General features: G+C 35.9%; 1 long non-coding RNA gene across 1 annotated transcript in view; it reads left to right on the top strand.

The window, feature by feature from the left end:
• The window catches only part of LOC131513725 (uncharacterized), a 414,851-nt gene that overhangs the window by 216,011 nt on the left and 183,646 nt on the right, over positions 1-15,194 (top strand). Inside the window, exon 2 of the long non-coding RNA XR_009262750.1 lies at positions 390-556. This is a non-coding gene — a long non-coding RNA (uncharacterized LOC131513725). The remainder of the gene's footprint in view (positions 1-389; positions 557-15,194) is intronic.

Genomic DNA, 15,194 nt, shown 5'->3' with positions numbered 1-15,194 from the left:
GTAGAAATGATACCTGTAGTAGTTTTAGGCTGGACTAGACAATTCACGAATTTCTAGATGTAAGTTTGGGCATTACATTTTATATCCAGGGAAAGGAAAAAGAAACCAGAAACTTAAAAGATATTCAGATCAATTAAATGTTAAACATTAAAATTTTGGATCAAAGTAATGAAAACAATGGTGGAGACTTCCAGGCAGCCTAGGAAAACGGCTGTTACTAAATTTGAATGTCTCCGAAAAACTGTACAGATCAACAAGAGAAACAAATACAGTGCACATAACCCATAATATCAACCTAACCAGGAGAAAAATAACACTGCCAACTGTAAGTTACTTTTAAGTAGAGAAATATACAGACATCGCCCTTGTCTGTGGTTTTGCTTTCTTAGGTTTCAATTGTCTCTGGTCAGTGGCAGTTGGGATGCAGATGATCTTCCCTGTGAGATGTGGTCAGAAGGTCAATATTGATGGTCAGCTATGTCACAACAGCTACATCATTCGCTGCACTGCGTCTCATCACATTGGCATTTCGTCATCTCACATCATCGTAAGGAGGGTGAGTACAGTACAGTAAGATGGTCTGAGAGGCAGAGATGGATGATGTTCATATAACTTTGATTACAGAATATGGTCATGATTTTTCTTTTTATTGTTAATCTCTGGCTGTGTCTAATTTATAAATTAAACTTTATCATAGGTATGTATATATATTGAAAAAAACAAACAAACCAGTACATACAGAGTTTGGTACTCTTGTTTTCCGGCACATCCTCTGAGGTCTTAGAACACATTGCCCACAGATAAGGGGAGGTCCACTGTGCACCAGCTGTCAGCAGAATGATCGATTTAAGCCCCTCCCACAAGCCTTTTTGGACAGTGAGCAGTTCCCCAATTCTTCCCCCTCCCCCTCCAGCTAGGTACATAAAAGAGAAGAGGAGACAGACGGACCAAGTTTAAACCTGAAAAATGTAAAACCTTCTATAAAACCTCTTGGGTGAAATGAAAAATACAAACAGAAATTATGGAATCTGTAAGAAGTAGTGATCATTAGAATATTATATATTAAAATTTATGGGATACATTTAAAGCAGTTAGGGGAAGCAGTTAGCTTCATAGAGCTAAGCACTTTTATCAGTAAAAGTGAAGTAGTGAAAATAAATGAATGAAATTCCCAGCTGAAAAAGTCAGGAAAAAACCAACAAAGTAAATAAAATAAAAAGTAAAAAAAAAAAGAAAAAAGGAACTAACAAAGATAAAAGCCAAAATTAATGACGTATAGAAAAACAGTAGATCTAAGTTCTAAATAATTTATCAAGATTATGTTTTTCAAAAAAAAATTTAACAGTCCACTCAATCAAGGGGAAATGTGAGAAAGACTACATATATATATACAGATAAAGTGGTGGTAAGGGGGAAAATAAACATTGAAATAGAAGAAAATTTTAAAAAGTACTGACACTGTTTTTCATACTTTGATAATAAAATAGATGAATAATTAACACAATTTACCAAAATTAGACTCAGAAGACAGTTTAGAAAGACAGATTTCTTACAAGAAATAAAGTTATCAAGAGATGACCTCACATAAAATAACAATACTAAGATAGTTTTGAGTAGAATTTCACCAAACTCACATAGTCTCAATGCTATATTTGTTCCAGTCATAAAAATTGATGAAAAACTTCAAAATTCTTCTTGTAAAGCATCGGTATCTAAATCTAATATAGTACACACACACGTATAAAAACATTTATAAACCAAAATCACTAATGAATAATGGAAAAACTAAATGTTAGCAAACATAATCTAATACTACATTAAGACGATAATACTATTTAAGAAAATAATGGCATGCCTATATCACTTAGTATTAGGAAACTCATTAACATCATATACCACATTAATAGATCATTAATAGAAAAAAAATCACTTGTCCTGCTCCATTATGTAATAACTATCTGAAATTTGCTATTTATTTTTCCTTGCTCCAATATAGATTTACTGTATTCATATGTATATATTGTTCACTTTTGCTTTTTAAAAAAGTTTATGTGGGGCATCATACTCTGTATGTTTCTCTGCAACTTGCTTTCTAATTCAGTGTTGTTTTTATGATAATCATCTGTGTTCTGTTGTATAGGTCTCTTTCTTTCATTTACGCTGTTGAATAATAATGTTATATTAATGTCTCGCAATTTATGCATTTTCTCCTGATTGGTACTTGAATAATTTCTATTTTGTTGCTATTAATATATTTCTACATTTTTTATATACATGTAAAGAATTTTTATAAGGTATATACAAGGAGTGAATTGTTGGGTGTTAGGGTAAATGCATCTTACTTTGTACTAGATATTGTCCAAATCCTCTCTAAAGTGAGAATAACAATTTTCTTTTCCACCACAAGTGTTTAAAGGAGAAACTTGTTCATATCTTTTCCAGCATTTGATTTTTGTCAGACTTTTAATATTTTGAATGTAATCTGTGTACGGTGGGCAGGTGCCTGGTCTGGTCTGAAGAATCATTCAGTGCCCAGGTGGAAATGGCTGGAAAACTGGGTTTAGTTGGGACTGTTGATCAGTGTGTCTACATGTGGCTTCTAAAGCCTGGTGGTTTCAGGCCATTTATACTTACATGGGTCCCTAGAATGAGTGGCCCAAAAGACAGGAAGTAGAAGCTACCACTTTCTTAAGGTTTTGGGAGAGTCGCTTCTGTTGTTTCTGTTAGTCAAAGCACAGAGACTACCCAGATTCAAAGAGAGGGGACATGGGCCTCACTTTTTTATGGGAAGAGAATTAAGGAATCTGCTGCCATCTTTAATCTGCCATAATGAGTTTGGCTGCTGGGCAGCCAAAATTCAAATGTCCTCTAAAAGAAGGTCAATTTTCTCTCCCACTCAAAAATAGAAACACCATGTTGTATTTTCTTTCAAATGCTCTGTCTTGTGTAAACCTTATCTTGTAGGGCCAACCTATCAAGAATCAAACCTTTATACAGGGTCTGATACAGGAATGGGTTGAATGAGTGGCTGCAACAAAGTTTGGAGTAAGAGGAGTTTATTTATGCTATTTAAAATCATTAGAAATTGAGTAAATACTCTGGGTCTTACCACATTTGATTATGTGACTCATTTCTGTCCTGGCTTTGCCACTATTTGACAGTAGAAATCTTGTGTAAGTTATCTCTGGGTCACAGGCTTCTGATCTGAAAATGTGCTCCTTATTATGTATCCTATCTACCAGGTGATGTCATGCTGTTGTGAAAATCAATGTGATAAAAGATGTAAAAGCACTCTGAAAATTAAAAGAATACTAATTTAATTCATTAAATCCTATCAGTAATTTTTACATCATGTATGAAGAGTTTAACTCTGTAGAGGTGAGCTACAGTTGACCCTTGAACAACACAGGTTTTGAACTGTCTGGTCCACACATGTGCAGATTTTCAGAGTCTGGTACTCTAAATATATTTTCTGTGTGATTTTCTTAATTTTTTTTTCCTCTAGCTTTACTGTAGGAATACTATATATAATACATATAATGCATGTATATAACATACAAAATATGTGTTCACAGAACTGTGTTATCAGTAAGGTTTCTGGTCAATAGTAGGCTACTAGAAGTTAAGTTCCTGGGGAGTCAAAAGTCCTCTGTAGATTTCTGACCGCAGGTGGTGGTGGTGGGGAATCAATGCTCCTAAACTTCCATCATTCGGGGGTCAACTGTGCAGTTTCTTAAACTTTTTTTGGCAAATCATACTGCAGGTTTTGCTATGAGATTGTTACCTCCTCAAGGGAAGTATTTGGAGATTGAATGAAGCGAATTATTTTCATTATAGTTGCATGTATTCCTGGTGGCATTTCCCATACGCAAAAATAAAATGATCTGTGGACTAAAAAAAAATGTTCTTTTAGTAAGATCATGGTAGCAATCAAATTCCTGTCTTCAGTTTCTAGTAGAATTGACCAAAAAAAAAAAAAAAAAAAAGTATAAAAGGGGGTAAAAATTTCTACCTCAACATGAAAACTAGAAAGAGTTGAATGCATAATTCAGTAATTTAGAGAATTCTCATTCTTCCTGTGATATCGCTGGGCTTCTGCAGGCATGTCAAATGAGGGACAATGGAATCAAAGTCCTGCAGTGCGAAGGTGTGAAGACAGACCTGTCACAGGCACACAGGAAGCCAACTTGCCAAACCTTTCTCAAAACACGGGTACGCCGGTGAATGGTGCCATGGGCACCAGGTCATGAACTGGCTTTTTCTTTAATGAACCAAGGCAGAAAGCCGCAAAAGAGAAATTGCTGTTAAAAAAAAAAAAAAAAAAAAGGTTGGTGGGGGATGGTCTGCCCTAAAAAAAATAAAAAAATAAATCACAGGAATGCCTCTTGCTGGAATAGATCTACCACAAGAAACTGGAGACTTTAGAACATTTTATGTTTCCAAACAGGAGTGATATCTACTTAAATTTAGAACACAGACATAAAGGAGGGAAAATGTGAGATTAGGATATCATATTTAAAACTGTAAAGCGTGATTGCTATTTCAAAAGTGGAAATGCAAGTGGCAAATAGATTATACACTGCATAACGCATTGAATTAAGGAAGTAGGATGAAAAGTCTGAGATATTTACCTGATAGTCAAAGGAAAAGGATAAATATATGAAAATGAGTTGGGCCAACATGAGATGAAGATTTTTAATTTGGGTATAACAGCAATCCCCAAGAGCTGCTGAACTGGAAAATAATAGAAGGTAACTTTGTCAAAGTGAAGAAAGCTTTGTATCTGGCAATTGATGGGCCCATTGATAGCTAACTATATATATATAGATATAGATATAGATATAGATATAGATATAGATATACAAAAAAAAAAGGCTAAGACCTCATCTGTCTAATATTTTTTAAACATAAAGGAAAAAAATTCTTACAAGTTTTCAGATGATTCCAATGAATGGTGAATGGGCCCAAATGTACATGTCTCTAGGGCCGGGAACAAGAGTATAAATAAAGGCGCTCATACCCCACATCCAAATACTAGTAAAATAATTAGAATTAGGGAATTAGTAAAATAATTATGTCAGAAATACTTCTTGAAAGAGAAGATACTTCATATAAATAAATAATACATCATGAGCAAAAATCCACCATCGGTGCTATGGAAGTCATTGTTGGCTGGGAGTAAATGTATGCTGAACTTCTTATCTTTCTAGTAGGTTGGCAAAAGACAGTTTCCTTCTTGATCACTCAAGAACAGAGTTTTAGATATGATTTTAACACCCTAAATTAACCACTAGGAAAATTAAGAGAGATTGGGTGATCAGGGGAAAAAAAAGAACACAACAAAATTAAGAAATAATATGCCAAGACAGCTGACATCAGAAGAAAAGAAAAACTTTTAAAAATTAAAAATAAGTATAAACCATGATGTCACCAGTAATACTAAATGCCCCAGGAATGGCAGTATGCATTTGTTAAATGAAGATGCTAAGGTTGGATTTTAAATTGAGCCCATTTATAAGAAGTACCTAAAACCAAATAATCTAGTATGTTGCAAATAGAAACAAATGGAAAAAGATATATCAGGAAAAAACAAAAATAAATTAGGCATAACTCTACTTATATGCACTAAAATTGATATTAGTTATATTTAAAGGATGTGAGAATGACTTGGCATTTTTAAACTATTAATATATGCAGTTAGTTGATTGAAAAGGGGAAACAAAAAGCTTAATGAGCATTTCAATAGGTTCTGAAAGGACTAACACCAGTATGCATTCCTTATTTTTATTTTTGAGAGAGAGAGAAGGGGGAGGGGAGGGATGGAGGGTGGGGCAGAATGCAGGCGGGGGGAGGGGCAGAGAGAGAAGGAGACACAGAATCCCAAGCAGGCTCCAGGCTCTGAGCTGTCAGCATGGAGCCCCACGCGGGGCTCAAGCTCAGCAGCTGCAAGATCATGACCTGAACCAAAGTTGGATGCTTAACCGACTGAGCCACCTTGGCGCCCCTTACATTCCTTATTTTTAAAAAAATCTTAGCAAACTAGGTACCTTGCCCATTAAAAGGATATCCATTTTAAACTAGAAGTCCAGGTGATACATAGTAATGATAATCTTCCAGAGTCCAGTAACTGAGGCAGAGATGCCTGCTCTTATCATTATTATTTTACAGTGTTCTGGAAGTTCTCATTAATGCGCTGCGGCAGAAAACCATGAGGATCAGAATATTCAGGGGAAAGGAAAATACAGAATTTTCTCACAATTAAAGGCAGTAGAGCTAGGAGTTTCCAGAAAACAAAAAGTACTAATCAAGTTAAAAGATAGCTCAGATATGGGGCCTGATTAAAAACACAGGTTATTAACCTTCTTATAAACTTCCTAAAAATCATATTCCCAAGAATAGCAAACATATAAAAAACAGCTACAAAAGGTAGCTAAAACCAAAGTTTACCCAATGACAGATAATTTTAATAAATGGAGTAAAATGTGAAGGCTTATAAAGAAGCAGTTTTCCCCACATTTATCAAGTGAATACTATTCCAACAAAAATCTAAGCATGATTTTAAAAAAAGTTCCTAAAGCTTATTTTGAATAATGAATTAACAAGAATATTTTAAAAGCTTCTGGGTGAAGGGATAATAATTTTCCCCTTTCAGATATTAATGTTTATATATAGATCGAAAACACGAGCTTCTATAACATCGTAATGTAATAAGCTTCAAATTTACTGAAAATCAGAAGAATTTTGGGTTCTTTTACCAGACCTCAGAATGAAGATGCTTTTTCCATAGTTATTGCAGCTATAAATATTGAGCATTGAAAGTCACCTTTAGGAATGAGTCTGTGTATAGTAAAGGAAAGCACAAACCAGGTTCTGAGCACCAGGAATGTTCCCTACATTTTGCATATGAAAGCATCAAGAGTAGGATGAAATTTAAATGAGAAAAAGGGAACCGTACTTGCAAGGTATAGCAAATGATTGATAGCATTATATATATCATCGTGTTATTAATATACAAAGATCATATACAAATCAATAAAACAACTTCCCTTTATTTACTTTTTCCCTTTTTTTCTCCTTTTTTGTTCCAGGAGTAGAATTTAGTGATTCCTCACTTATGTATAACACCCTGTGATCATCCCAAGTGTCCTCCTTAATGCCCATCATGCATTTAGCCCACCCCCTTCCCACCCCCTAGCAACCATCAGTTTGTTAAGAGTCTCCTATGGTTTCTCTCCCTTTTATTTTTTCTTTCCTCTGTGTTCATCTGTTTGGTTTCTTAAATTACGTGTATTAGTGAAATCATATGGTATTGGTCTTTCTCTGACTGACTTCACTTAGCATAATATGCTGCAGCTGTATCCAGGTTGTTGCAAATGGCAAGATTTTCATTCTTTTTGATCACCGAGTAGTATTCCATTGTGTGTGTGTGTGTGTGTATGTATCAGTTTTTCTTTATCCATTCATCAGTCCGTGGATAAAAAACAACTCCCTTTTATTTATTTTTTACTTTTTAAGGACTATATTTTTTAAATGTTTATTTATTTATTTTGAGAGAGAGAGAGAGGAAGTGTGCACGTGTGTGGGAAGGGCAGAGAGAGGGAGAAAGAATCCTAAGCAGGCTCTACGTGGACAGCACATGAACTGTGAGATCATGACCTGAGCTGAAATCAAGACTAGGTAGGACACTTAACCAACTGAGCCACCCAGGTGCCCCAATAGCTTTCTTTTAAAAATAAAATAATCATTTCATCATTTTATACTCATAAGAATAACACATGGTTAAAGAGATCAGTTTTATAAACAGGTCAAATCAAAACAAATATAAATGTTTATAATTTCTTTTTAGAATGAGAAAATATTAATGTCCAGTGTTGGCAAAATTATGAAGAAATAGACACTTTTTTGTAAATCGCTTGTGGTAACACATAGGACTGTATTATATATAGATATAGATACATAGATTGAATATCTATATGTATCTCCTTACTATATTTATACTTTTTTTATTTACTTAGTAAATACTTTCTAGGAATTTATTGAAAGGAAAAATAAGAAATGAACACAAAATATTTTTCTTTTAAAAATGTCTTTATTGACTATTTTAAAAGTATAAGAATACATTCTTGTAACACATAAAATGACATAACACAAAAATGTAGAAGCAATTTGTCTTCCCTTGTCTGCCTTCTGCTTAAGCCTGTCATTTCTCTCTGGAAATCAATTTTAGTGGTCTGGTATATATTTTTCCATACATTTTTGTTGTTCAAATGGATATATAGCATAGAAAGGGATTTTGGTTGATTGATCATTTGTGCTTAAATGGTATTTTATCACACACGTAAGTTATTCTGCAGTGTCCTTTCACTTGTCAATATGTTGTAGAGATTTCTAGAAATCAGTAAAAACAGATCCAACTTGCTTTTCCAATTTCCTTATGTAGACAAAAGCCCACAAATGTTATAATGATAACCTAATGATATCATATCTTATATACGATTATATCATATACATATATAACATATATATCCATATGTATAGCCTTTAAATAAAAGAGTTCATATCTTCTTGTTTTCTCTGTTCATTGTGGAATTATTTAAAATACCAAACAAGTATAAAATAGCCATATAATAATAGCAGAATTACTCTATAAATTTCAGGGTATTTCTGTGATGGATTGCTAGGCAGTCATGAAGAAACTGTGCCTTTTGTTCTGTGTTTTCTTAAATTCTGTATTTGTCTATTTGGCATCCATGCATCACTAGACCAAATAACTATATTTTCTTACTTTCGGTATTTTTGATGCTCTGGCATCTTTGGCCTTTCTGATGGGGGAGATTCTGCCTATCCCCAGGGCAATCTAAGAGCCAATGCTTAGAGATGAAGTAAAGAGCTCTGTCGGGAACACACCTTCCGCGTACTAACCAACCAGCCCCAGGCTCGTGTCCCCCAGTCACATCCTTCTCAAACTCTCACACACTATGCCAAGATCTCCCTCACCCTAAATCAATGCAGGCTTAGGTACCACTAAGCTGCAGGCAGCTACAGACCGTTTCTGTGCCGAAGCTCATGGGAGTTATTTGAACAATTTAGTTCTAAGCTGTTTGCCCCACTCTGCGTACTTTTCCTGTAGAAACCCCAACAAAGGTTCTGGCCAAGGCTTTCCCTTCACTCCTGCTTTCTGCTGCCTGACCACCCCTTCACTCTGCGTGGCACACAGTGGCCCCCTCTCTGGAAATGACACAAAACCGTATAAAAATCAACACTCCAGTGTCTAACATGTATTTATGTGTTTGCATACTTAGTAAAAGGATGTTAGCAGGAATTTCACCAAAAATGTTAACAGGGATTATTATGAATGTTCTGGTACTGAAGACTATCAGTGTTTTCTTTACATTTTTCTATATTATCCAAAGTTTCAGAAAAGTTTTATAATGAATGAAAATCTGGCCATCTGTGTCTCTGTCTCTACCTACCTGCTATTTGATATTCACAAAACTGAATTAAAACTAGCTTTCTGAATTCCAGAACCTAATTCATATGACACATTTCCAAACATAAGACTCTTAGAATGGCTTATATACCATGCCATTTGCTATTCTCTTCTTCCTTTTAAATCTGGTTTTATTTTATTTTTTGGTACCATGACTCCGATTTCCCCTTGAATAAAAGGGCAAAGAATGACACATCTCTCCTGGCCCCCATGATATAGAAAAGATACCATTGTGAAAATGATTGGTGTCTGATGGAGTCAGCTAGTTTCCAAAAGAAAAACTCAGTAACAGGATACAATGGAAAGCTCTAATCTAAGAGATTATGACTCAGTCCTTGCCCTCCCTGCAAAACGAAGTCTTTGTAAACTATGACCCATGAATGTTCATGTATGCAAGAAACATTTTCATTTGACTTCTGATTTAGTTTTAAATGAAGCTTAGTGATCTTCGGTTTGTGATGGGGCAGAGCACAGGGCTGAATGGATGCCTGCTGTGGTAAGGGGTTTATCATTTTAATTTGGACCCATTGAAATAGAAACTAATTGGCTCTCAAACTGGCCAATATCCCATACCCAAAGTGAACACAATCAAACATTTAATGCTACATCGATAACTGAAATGAAAAATTAAAAAAAAAATGTAATGAGCTAACAAATTGTGCCAGATGAAAGAATCTGGGGCAGAGTGGACAGGGGATGTCCTTGTGGTCTCCTGAATTCTAGAAACTGATTCCTTTAAAACCAGAGACCAGGACATTTCTTGTAGCGTTTAAAATGTTAACATAATGCTAGACAATGAGTAATAGCATTCAAGAAATATTAAAGACATGTCAATATCAGTCTAGATGTGAGATATTTTACTGAATTTCCAAAAGACATTTATGCTTCTTAATAAATTTGCTTTTCCATACAGGAACACAGGGGCATGTGTGTGTGTTTATTTCAATATTTGGTAGTAGAACTAAAGAATAGAGGTAGGAGGAAAAGTTTGGTGATGAATAAAACTTTTACAAGAATTTCTTTCATTTTATTTGAAAAAAAATTTATCCTATGGAAAAAATAAAATCTACCTCAAGTAATCTGTAAACTCTGCTTATAGTGGAATAGTTTCTTACATGCCTCAAGTTCTGTATTTCCTTAAAAGTATGATCTGTGATAACAAGTGTTCTGCATTTGTGAAAAAAACTGGAAATAATTTGAATTACAATATTTATAGGAGTACAAGCCAATTATACAGGAGGATTAAAGAAAAATCTGTTTTAAAAGTTTTTATACAAATATAGGTGATATGATCTGTATTAGTAGCACCAAAGAAAAGAAAAATGAGCACATATTGAAATTATTCATGTAATATCCATAACATTATCCTTATTCAAAATCATACCATCTAAATCACTCAAGTTTTCTATCTAGATATTTTTAAGTGCATCCTTCCAGATGTTTATCCCCTAAAGGGAAAAAATATGTGTGTATAAATCTTTACAAATAAATGCAGTCAGCTTTTTTCTTTGGATACAAGTTCTATCTTTCCATTCCTTAAATTCTTTCAAAATACTGAATATTGTCAAGAACTATGAAAGGTCTAATATTTTACTCTCCTCCCAAGCTAATATGTTCGCCTGCCATAATTTTGTGGATGCTGGCAGAAGACACAAGACTTCTGGGTCAGAGACAAATGACTGTTTATTACTCATTGCAGTCAGTCACCAAACTGGTCAGTTTCCTTTTGCTCCCATGTTCCATGGGGATGAAGCAGATGGACCCAGATGGAGGTCCCCTGAACAGTGAGCTGTGTTCCAGGGGAGGAATCTTGACTCGGGGAATCTGAATCTTTTATAATGGGCAGTAGGCATGTATGCCTTTGCTTTGGAAGGCGATATTATCATACAGGCTAGTAAGCAAACATGCCCTTTGCTCTGGAGGGAGATACAGTCCCTAAATTCCAAGGATATTTGTGCTATAACTCTCTTTTTAAAGGATAGTCTAGAACAAAGGACAGTATTTGCCTGTGTTTGTAAGGTGTGCAGAAAAGCAAGACACACAGAGACCTGTCTTATAACAAGTATGTGACGATTTCCCTTAGGAATGGGTTTCCAAATGAAAGAGGCAGGTTATTTGTTCTAGGAATCATATGCTAGTCAGCACTAGGGATTGTGTGTTACATACCATAGGTGCCTCCTACTCTCTACCTCCATGAAGCACTGTAATTAGAGACCTTGCTGTGCTCAACATTAGGAATTGTGAAAGGATGTGGTAGGCAGAATTGTAAGATGATTGGCAATGACCCTCACCTTTGTATAGTCTTCTCCCATTGAGTGTAGGTAGGACCTTTGAGTATGATGTGATGTTATATTGCAGAGGGGAGATTATTGGGGTAGTCATGAGATAATCAGATGATTCTTTTAAAAGCAAGAGTAAGAGTAAAAGTAAGAGTTTTCTCTGATCACAGAGGAAGAAGTCAGAGAAAAGTGCTTCCACTGGCCTGGAAGAAAGCAAACATCATGTTGTGAACTGCCTTCAGGGTCTATATGACCTGGAACAGTGGCTAGTTGCTGAGAGCGGCTCCTGACCAACAGCCAGCAAGCAACAGACAGCTCCATCTCCTAGCAGGAAGACACGAATTCTGCACTAGTCACATAAGATTGGAGGAAGATCCTTAGCTCCATGTGAGAATGTAGCTTGGGCAACGCTGTGATTTCAGTCTGGTGAAAACTAATCAGAGGCCCCGGTTGAACTCTGCCTGGACTTCTGAGCTCCAAAACCATGGACTTAATGCATGGGAACTGTTTGAAGCCACTGTGAGTGTGTTAATTTATTATGCGGCAGTAAAAATCTAATACAAGAGGTGCCTGGGTGGCTCAGTCAGCTGAGCATCTGACTCTTGATTTTGGCTCAAGTCATAATCCCATGGTCATGGGATCATGCCCTGCATTGGGATCCGCACTGAGAGTGCAGCCTACTCAAGATTCTCTCTCCCTCTCTCTCTTGCCCTCTACCTCACTCGTGTGTGCTCTCTCTCTCTCTCCCAAAAAACAAAAACAAAAACAGAAACAAAACCCCAAACCCCGAGAAACAAAACCTAATACAAGAAACAATGTAGAGAATCCTATCTGCCTGCTGCTTCACTGAATATTTCCTATAAACTAAGATAGCTGCTCTAATCAACTATTATATGACAGTCCTTTTTGTAAATCTGCTCTTAACTTCTATTCTAAATTGCAGTTTCGTAACCAATTTAAAATGAAACCACCATTTATTGGGCTTCTACTATGTTCTAAGCTCTTACATTATGCCTTTCATACATGATCTCATTTAAGAAAATGCAATTTTGAGGGTTAAGTCCCTTAATCAGAATAAAACAAACTAATGAGCTGTGATGTTGGGATTCCAACCTGGTGATGTCTGACTTCGAATCTTATTTTCATGTGCTGCATGCTATTACCTCTCAACACTGAAAAAAACATAGTATGTATTACTCCTAATTACCAATATCCAGTACTGCTCAACTTCAAAGTACGAGGGGAGTTGAATGTCCTGCACTCTTGAAGTTAAGTGTGCTCACGGAACTCGTGTTGGACAGTGAAATGTGAATGTAAGTGACAGACATCACTTCTGGGCCAAAGCGTTTAATTTGCCTGGGCTGGACTCTGCAACTCTCTCTTTTCCTCCCAAAACAGTCCTGGAAGTCAAGAGTTAAGACGGAGCCCACATTAGCCCTGTGAGTGGCTCACATAAGCAGAGTTTGTCATACTGGACATGTCATGTGAGCAAGAAATAAACATTTGTTGTTTTAAGCCACTGAGAGTTTGAAGCTGTATTGTTACCACAGTATAACCTAGATTTTTTCTCGCTAGTATGATCATCTGAATCAAGGCGATAACCAACAGCGCCTACAATTCTTATTGGTAAATTTAGATTGATTTTAGGCACGAATACCCATCTTATGCACTATGCTTTATACTGGTCTGCTTGCTGGTCTTCAAATGTTTGTTGCTTTCCCAGACCGCAGGACCTTTGAACCTGTTGTTCTCTCTGCTTGAAATTGGAAAGAGTTCATGGTGGGTGGTTAAGAATGGGCTGTGGATTCAGGTTAGTCTAGTTTGGCATCTGGAAACCTTTACTTCCTCTCTATCCTGCCCTAGGCAAGTGACTTAATGTCTTTTTCTCCCATCTCCTTTTCTAGAAAATGAGATGATGATAATGCATCTGTTATGGGGCAGCAGTGAACATTAAATGAAAAATAAAGGTGAAACATTAGGATAGCATTGTTATTATTACTATTATTATTAAAAATTCCATTCACATATTGTCTCTTCCAGAAAGCCTTCCTGATTCTTCCGGGTTTGATTAGGTAGCCCTTGTGCCACTGTAACAGATTGTCGACACTGTTGTGAAACTATGCCAGCTACTTGCCTGTCTCCTTTTCTCTAATGTCAGCACCAGAAAAATACCAATTAAAAATAATGTGTTCCTAGCACCTAGTAGTCAATAAGTGTTTTCTGAATGACAAAGGGACTTTAGAGTCAATATCTATGGGCCAAAGCTAGTAATTAATAAGAAAATAATTATAAGCCTCAAGTAAAATTAATCTGATAAGCACATGAATTCAGTGATTTTTTTTTTTAAACTAACTTGACTGATTGAAACTTCATTTTCCTAGGGTTATGTTACACTGGATATAATTTTCAAAAATTGATCTCTGTTTTGGGGCGCCTGGGTGGCTCATTTGATTAAGTGTCCGACTCTTGATTTCCTCTCAGGTGTGCTGGGAGTAGAGCCTGCTTGAGATTCTCTGTCTCCCTCTACCCCTGTCCCTCACTTGCTTGTGTGTGCTCTCTCTCTCTCTCTCAAAACAAAACAAAACAAAACAAAACAAAACAAAACAAATTGAGCTCATTTTTTATTTTCTCAAATTCCTGAAGGAGTGAGGGTTATGTTTTAAATATATTGTAAATAGTTTGAAATATAGATGGTCATTCTGGCATTTGCAAACCTGACTTGTGTTCAGGGAGGTACCCCACCCATCACACTTACTAATAAATGTCAAACAGTTGGCATTACTATTACTGAAACCCCAAATTGCTGTAAAGCAGAAATAAGGCTTAAATGCATCATCTTTATTCTCTAAAATCATATTTTTGCTAATGTCCAATTTGTTCTCATGGATCAATGTATACATTTAGTAAAACTGACCCCTTTAGCTTAATGAGAAAGAAAATCTCCCATTTTTGGGCTTGATAAGGTTGTAATTTCTCAAAACATCTGAAATTTTTTTGATTGTAATGTCTGGCTCTAAAGCCTGTGACTTACCTTCTGGTGTGAGCATATTTTAGTCAACATTGCCTCCCCCGCGAAGCTAACTTTTCCAACAATAATCTTCCAAGCTACAGGTTTTTTAGTATGGAAATGGATTTCACCCTGGATATTAAACCTCTATCATGCTAAATTTGGGAGACTTTTTTCATTAATGGTTTTAAGGGTGGAACTGTCTTGCCTACTGTCTGATCCCTGCATATAATACACCCCCACTCTCCAAGAGGAAGAGATTGTTTTGTTTTTTTTTTTTTTTTTGATCAGGGACTGCTACTGGGCAGAGTATGAGGCTCATTTTTTCATGCTTGAGCAAGATGAAGGTTCTTAGCGAAGATAATTAGGTTTTATTCTTCAGTCTGGAAAGACACAGAAGTGAGTAAATAGGAGGAGA

This window comes from Neofelis nebulosa, chromosome 6 (genome assembly GCF_028018385.1).
Source record: "Neofelis nebulosa isolate mNeoNeb1 chromosome 6, mNeoNeb1.pri, whole genome shotgun sequence".
In the NCBI taxonomy this organism is placed as follows: domain Eukaryota; kingdom Metazoa; phylum Chordata; class Mammalia; order Carnivora; family Felidae; genus Neofelis; species Neofelis nebulosa.
The sequence above is the reverse complement of the archived record's forward strand: the minus strand, read 5'-3'. Positions and strand labels throughout refer to the sequence as shown.